Source organism: Synchiropus splendidus, chromosome 9 (assembly GCF_027744825.2).
Source record: "Synchiropus splendidus isolate RoL2022-P1 chromosome 9, RoL_Sspl_1.0, whole genome shotgun sequence".
NCBI lineage: Eukaryota > Metazoa > Chordata > Actinopteri > Syngnathiformes > Callionymidae > Synchiropus > Synchiropus splendidus.
The window spans coordinates 787076-794107 of NC_071342.1; the positions used below are offsets into that span (position 1 = coordinate 787076).

General features: G+C 45.2%; 1 pseudogene; it reads left to right on the plus strand.

The window, feature by feature from the left end:
- The first annotated feature begins 315 nt into the window (after positions 1-315).
- On the plus strand, positions 316-4163 carry LOC128765337 (uncharacterized protein K02A2.6-like; annotated as a pseudogene).
- The last annotated feature ends 2869 nt before the right edge of the window (positions 4164-7032 follow it).

Consider the following 7032-nt stretch of genomic DNA (forward strand, 5'->3'; position numbering starts at 1 on the left):
TGCGCGATCCTCTTCGACGAAGGCGAACGAGCGCACCGGCACGTTTCCCTCTCCTCCTCAGTTTCTTCCGCCCCGCCAAAAGATGAACTAACTCCGCAACTGACACCAAAAATACTGGTAGTAAGTCAGACGGAGTCATAGCCCTGATGTTCATCAACTGATCTCGTGTGTAAGAACACGCAGATGCTCCATCAAAACCCAAAAATAAACAAAATAACATGCACGGTAATTCCAGGCCAGCCTTCGTCGGCGCCATCTTGAATTAATTAATTATTTAATTTAATTTTTAATTTCCATTTAATTAATTAAATGGAAATGGAACTGCAGAGACTAGTAGAGGAAAGAATATTGGAACCTGTGAAGTTCTCTGAATGGGCAGCACCTATTGTGCCTGTGTTCAAACCTGATGGTAGCGCGAGGATTTGTGGAGTTTATAAATTAACAGTGAACAAAGTCTCCACGACCAAACAGTATCCGATTCCAACAATGGAGGATATGATGGCAAGCCTGGCAGGGCGGCAGAAGTTCACAAAACTCGATATGAGCCATGCATATCAGCAAATAGTCATTGAAGAGAAATCAAGGACGTTTGTGAGCGTCAACACTCACAGAGGTCTTTTTACATATAAACGTCTGCCTTTTGGACTAAGCTCCAGTCCTGCTATTTTGTGTATATACTTTTTATTTAATTTTTAGTGCATGCTTGATTGTTTTTTTTTTTTTTTTATATATATTCTTTTGTACATTGTTTGCCCCAAGGGAGTAGCGCTCAAATTTCGTTGTACACTGTACAAGGACAATAAAGGCTATTCTATTCTATAACGCACCATGGAGAATGTACTCCAAGGTATGGCAAATGTGGCAGTGTATTTAGACGACATTATATTGAGAGGAAGAGATGACAGCTCTCATCTGCAAACACTCAACGAAGTGCTGCAGAGGAGAGGATAAAGGGCTGCGGTTGAAACGGAGCAAATGTCAGTTCATGGAAAACAAATTAACATTCTTGGGTCATCAGGTGGACAGGACAGGCCTGCATCCAATGTCAGCGAAGGTCAAAGCAGTCCAAGAAGCTCTGGTAGCACGTTCTGTGAGCGAACTTAACCCTCGTATTATGTTGAAAAAAAATTACATTGATTCTGTTGCGGGTCATTTTGACACACACTGTGTAAATCCACTCAAAACAGTCAAAAAAAAAGATTGAACCAATAACATCTTCATTTTAGAATATATAAACATTTGTAAAAGAGACATAGAACACATTTTCAATTTCAACACTATATTTAAGAGCAATTTAAGTTTTTCCCTCCTCACGAACACTTTTATTTTCATTTAACTTGCCCCATTTTTTAATGTTCAACATGTTCAATGCTCTCCACATGATGGACAGAATGTAACTGTGTGCGTTTTAAAGATGTAATTATTGCATTTCACAAAACAGGTACTTGTTTTTCTCTCATCTCGGGACGCACAGATCTGGCATCTTTTCCGTTTCTTCACACCTGTATCCAATGCATCCATTGCAGATTGGTTGGGTGATGTGAGCTTGACCTTTTCGATGACAGCGGCAGCTGCTGGGCATCGAGGTGGCCTTGCTCGACTCTGCATCTTGGGAGTGACAAGTGCTTTGCCAAGTTCTTCCAGGAAAAGCCGACATTGGTACAGTTTGCTGGCATTCACCTGCTGGTTGATTTCAGTCCATGGGACATAGGCATTGTAAGCAGACACATCCACGATGTTGTAGAAAATCACCAAGGGCCAATGGGCAGTCTTGCGCTGGCAGCTGTATGTTGCTGTGACTTTGTCCAGATTGTCAACTCCTTTTTTGGTGGAGTTGTTGTCCAGGATCATTTGTTGCTTCATGTCTTCTCTTATGCTGAGAGATGCATCTCTGTGCATTTTGCTCATTACAAGAACATTCTTGTTTGTCTTTGGGCAGTGTGAAACAACTGTTGCTTTGTCACTGAAAGCAAATATTGAGGAATGCAGAGGTCTGCCCTGCACCTTCAGAATTTCTTTGGGAAGGTCTGGCTTATTTCTTCTGACTGTTCCCACTGTTCAGCTTTCTCCTCTGAAGTTAATTTCCAAGGAGATAGGATGTAAATGTAAATGTGACGTCACATGTGATGTTATGACCTTCCACTCATCACCACACGCATCCCCTGATTCTTCTCGGGTGCTTCTCCAGGTAGCTTTACAGTGTATACTTGCATTTTCCAGACATAGCCAGATTTTGCATCACAGGGCCACCCATATTTTGATGCCATACTTGGCGGGCTTGTTGGGCATGTACTGTAAACCCTCTGTAGCTCATTTTTGGTGTGTTTGTCAAAAAGAATACATGAGAACACTGACAAGAAGAAGGGAGAGAAGGTTTCTCCTCTACACACAGCTGGGTCCAAATGGCTATTCAGAGGCAATCAAAATACACATAGCTGGGCAGTCTAAATAGGTATATCATAAAGACGTGTTTATTTTTGATCTGAACAGCCACTTACCCACATTAAAGAATCCGGGTCAAAATGACCCGCAATATCATCTTTGTATACAAACTCTGTACAGACATGTCACTAGACATCAAAGTGTCCAGATTTTACACACCTGTTCATGACCCTTGATGAGGAAAAGTCACAAAATTTAATGAAGAAAAAGTAAGGATAACCACTACTTTTTTTTAACACAAAAACGGATATGGGTCAAATTGACCCTTAGCATAATACGAGGGTGAAAGCTTTTTTAGGTCTGCTAAACTTTTATAACAAATTCTTGCCGAACTTGTTTACTGTGCTGGCTCCATTACACAAGTTACTGAGGAAAGATGAGAAATGGAGGTGGGAGATTGAGCAAGAAAAGGCTTTTTAACAGGCAAAGAAGTTACGACAAAGCAGTCAAGTGTTGGTTCATTACGATGAACAAAAACAACTGGTACTGTCATGTGATACCTCACCTTATGGGGTGGGGGCAGTCTTGGCACACAGGCTGGAAGGGGGAGCAGAAAGGCCTATGGGTTATGCCTCGCGCACACCCACAGCAGCAGAAAAAAACTATTCGCAGTTGGATAAAGAGGGCTTAGAAGTCATTTTTGGGGTGCAGTACTTAACGTAAATTTGTGATTTGTACACAGACCGTAAGCCCTTAATCAGTCTGTTTCATGAAGGAAAAGCTGTGCCACACATTAGTTCTCAGAGGATCATGAGACGGGCTATTATTTTAAGAACATATAAATATGCCATGGTGTACCGACGTGGACAGGACAATGCAAACGCAGATGCTCTGAGTAGACTTCCACTTCCAGAGAAACCTGGGGATCCAGACTCAGAAGACCAGGAATTGATGGTAGAGCAGGATCAGAGTTCAGTGGTCAACTCGGAAGAGCTTCGTAAGTGAACCAGTAAAGACCTCGTACTTGCCCACTATGAAGCAACAGGAGCCGAGTGAACAAGATGGGTGTGTACTGTGGGCGTGTCGTGTGGTGATTCCGGAAAAAGGATGTGGTCTGATGTTGAAGCAGCATCAATTGCACCCTGAAATGAGTCAAATGAAGGGTTTGGCTCGTAGCTACATGTGGTGGCCTAATATAGACAGTGATATGAAAGTCTGGTCAAATCGTGTTCCACTTGTCAGGAACACCAGAACGCTTCGGCCTGTGCACCGCTGCACCCGTGGGAGTGGCCTGAAAACCGTGACGACGACTTCATGTTGATTATGCTGGGGCGTCCATGGGAAAGATGTTCTTGGTGGTGATTGATGCACATTCAAAGTGGTTGGAGGTCTACCCTGTTTCGTCAGCATCTGCAGTGGCTACTATGAACTGCTTGAGGGCCACTTTCAGCACTAATGGTATCCCAAAAATGATAGTGTCAGATAATGCCCAGTGTTTTGTGAGTGAACACACTAAAGAGTTTTTGGCACGCAATGGGATCACTCATGTCACATCTGCACCGCATCATCCTTCTTCTATTGGGATGGCAGAGAGAGTGATACAAACGTTCAAACAGTTGATGAAAAAAACATCGGGTGATTCTCTGGAAACCAAACTGAGTAGAGCTTTATTCAGTTATTGGATTACTTCACAGTCAACCACAGGACTGTCTCCTGCAGAAATGTTTATGGGGAGGAAATTGAGGTGCATGTTGTATCTGATACACCCAAATATGAAGAAGAAAATGGAACCGAAACAGGCAAACCAGAAAGTTCAGCATGATCAACATGCTCAGTTCAGAAGTTTTCAGACAGGTGACCGGGTGTTCACGATTAACTATGGTTATGGGCCTAAGTGGATTCCAGGGTTAATACAGGAATGCACAGGACCAGTCGCCTACACAGTGGCGCTGGGAAATGGGAAAACTGTAAGAAGACACGTAGACCAGGTTTTCAGTCGGTCCATTTTAAAAGGACAGAGACCCGCACCCACTGTGGAGGATGTCGAAGTGGAGAATCCACTTGGGGTTGGGATCTCACTGGAGACTGAGACAAGTGAAGGGAACAGTGAAGAAGTCAGTTTTAAACAAAAAAAAAAGCAGACAGACAGTGACATGGTAGGCTCACCGTCTCAAGGAAGAGTACGACCAAAAAGGACCAGGAATCCCCCAGTGTATCTGAAAGACTATGTTCAAAAAGTGGAAGAGGAGTTTTAGACCAAGGTGCTTGCTATTTTCTTATTCTTTCGATGTTTTTGTTTAGTTTTGTTTAGGGTTAGTCGTTTAAGTTCCATTCTGTTTTATGACTATTTTTTTGTTTTATTAAGTTTTAGACTCAAAGTGTTTATGGTGGTTTTGGGGACATGGACTTTGGGAGAGAAGTTGGAAGACGTGAATAATTTGAGGGGCAGGAGATGTTATCATGTGTCATGGGCTTATTTGGGGTCACAACTTGGGGGCGCTCTTGTTATGTTGCCGTGTCATCATCCGATTTGTTGGAAGTTGGAACCGTGAAAAAAACCTGCTGTGCTGATACCTCCTGTGTGTTTTCCTTTCAGCTTTGGCTATCAGAGGGCGTGTCTCTTCAACCCACTTGGGAGAACGAATCAAATGTCCCGACCATCATTGAGCAGTGTTGCCAGGTTCGCGGACAGGAGCGCTCGAGGCCGAGGCGCTGGAAGGAGCAAATTCAATCAGAAAAAAAAAAAAAAAAAACGCAAATACTATGCTTCAAGCAATGGTTTTATTTAAAACACATTTTCCACACAAACAGAAATTTCCTCCAGTCAGCCGACTGCCCCGGGAGAAGCTGCTGCCCGACGTCCACGCACGGAGCGCGACAAGCGCTGAGTTTCCTGCGATTAAATCCGTTCCTGCGCGGATGCGACAAGTCTCTGCCGTGACTGCAACGAGACCTCAGTCCTACCTGAAGTTTCCGTCGTCCAGATGAGCCGCTCCGCACCTCTTCAAGTCTCAAGCTTCTTCGCTTGGTGTGCCAGATTCGCCGACTCCGGCGGCGCATGTGACAGGTAAGAATTTACAGGCAGACGGCGCCACTGCAGTTTACCGGATAAAGTCTGACATGCCTCGGTGCTCGACTGAAGCTAAACGGCGTTGCTCCCATGAATAGGAGGATGTCGGCATCACTAGCTATGAAAGACCGGTGCGTCAGGACGGGCAACACTCGTTCTCCCCTGACTGCGATGAGACCTCAGTCCTGCCTGAAGTTTTCATGGTCCAGACGAGGCGCTCCGCTCGTCTTCAGGTCTCAAGCTTCATCTCTTGATGTGCCAGATGCCCCAGCTCCGGCTGTAATTTCACAATTACAGAGTCACTCACTCACGCCTTTGTAATTTCACAATTACAGAGTCACTCACTCACGCCTCTGTAATTTCACAATCACATTTTGCGGAGTGCCCTGGCACTTCCAGTGAAGTAGAAAGGCTTGTGTAACATTCCTAGAATATGTTTGTGTCCAGCTGTCCCTGGAGCCTGCCTCCCTCCCAAACAGTCCTGCAGCAGGGGGAAGAAATTATGAGCGGACCTCCGATCCTGGGGCGTCTCCTCAAAGCGTGGCTACTTCAAGGCTAGCAGGCAGTCCTCTGCCCCCCGAAGTGCAGTTCACTATTCGAAATGCTAAAGCAACCGCAACATTCAAAGCATATAATGCCAAAAGGGTGTGGACCGTCGTCTGTTGGGTAAACATCCACTGCTCGTCCAATTCATTCCGGACTATTCCTGGCGCAGTTCTGACACTCCACTGGCACTAGGACCGCACGTGGTCAGGTACAGAGCTTACTGCCAGGTGGAAGGTTTGGATTTGCAGCGTCGCTGGTCAAAAGGGCCGGGTTGAGCTCAGCCGTCCGGATCACAGCCGCGCTGATCATCGCTGCACCTCTTGGAGAGACCAGTCGGCTGCTCTCACCTCTGCTCCCTCCAAAACCGTAGGAAGAAAACTTTGTATCTAAAAGTATGCATCTAAACCAAAGTCTAACTTGAATAAAAATAAGATGCATTATTTTGGTATCGGGTCCTGCCAAGTTGTCTTCCGGTTCCAGTTCCAGTCAGTGCGAACTCGAGTGGCAGCTCTCCGGCTTCAAAAATGTGTTTTTGGTTGACATCAGGAGACCAAGCAGTATAGTAACGGTCTCTCTGCCTCCTTATCCCTCAGGCCAGAACTGTGCCTGGGGAAGTTTCTGGAGCCAGTGAGTTTAGTTTTTCCTCAATTTTGCCACAATAAGAAGCATAGGCGTCAAAGAACTCTTTCCTGTCTCTCAACAGATCCCGGTTCCAGCCAAAGGTCAGGAGAGTTTCAAGTCTGGCATTAACTCTTATTATTCCGCAGACTCACCAGTTTCCAACAGATTTTGGAGATTCAACAGTCCGTCGGCATGGTGCTCTGCTCGCACCGCCTCCTCCACACAAAGGCGCCGCCCGGAGGCAGCAGCCGTATAATAGCTGCGCTGATCATTGCTGCTCCTCTTGGAGAGACCAGTTAGCTGCTCTCACCTCTGCTCTCTCCAAAAGCGTAGGAAGAACTTTGTATCTAAAACTATGCATCGAAACCAAAGTCTAACTTGAATAAAAAATAAGATCCATTACTTTGGTATCG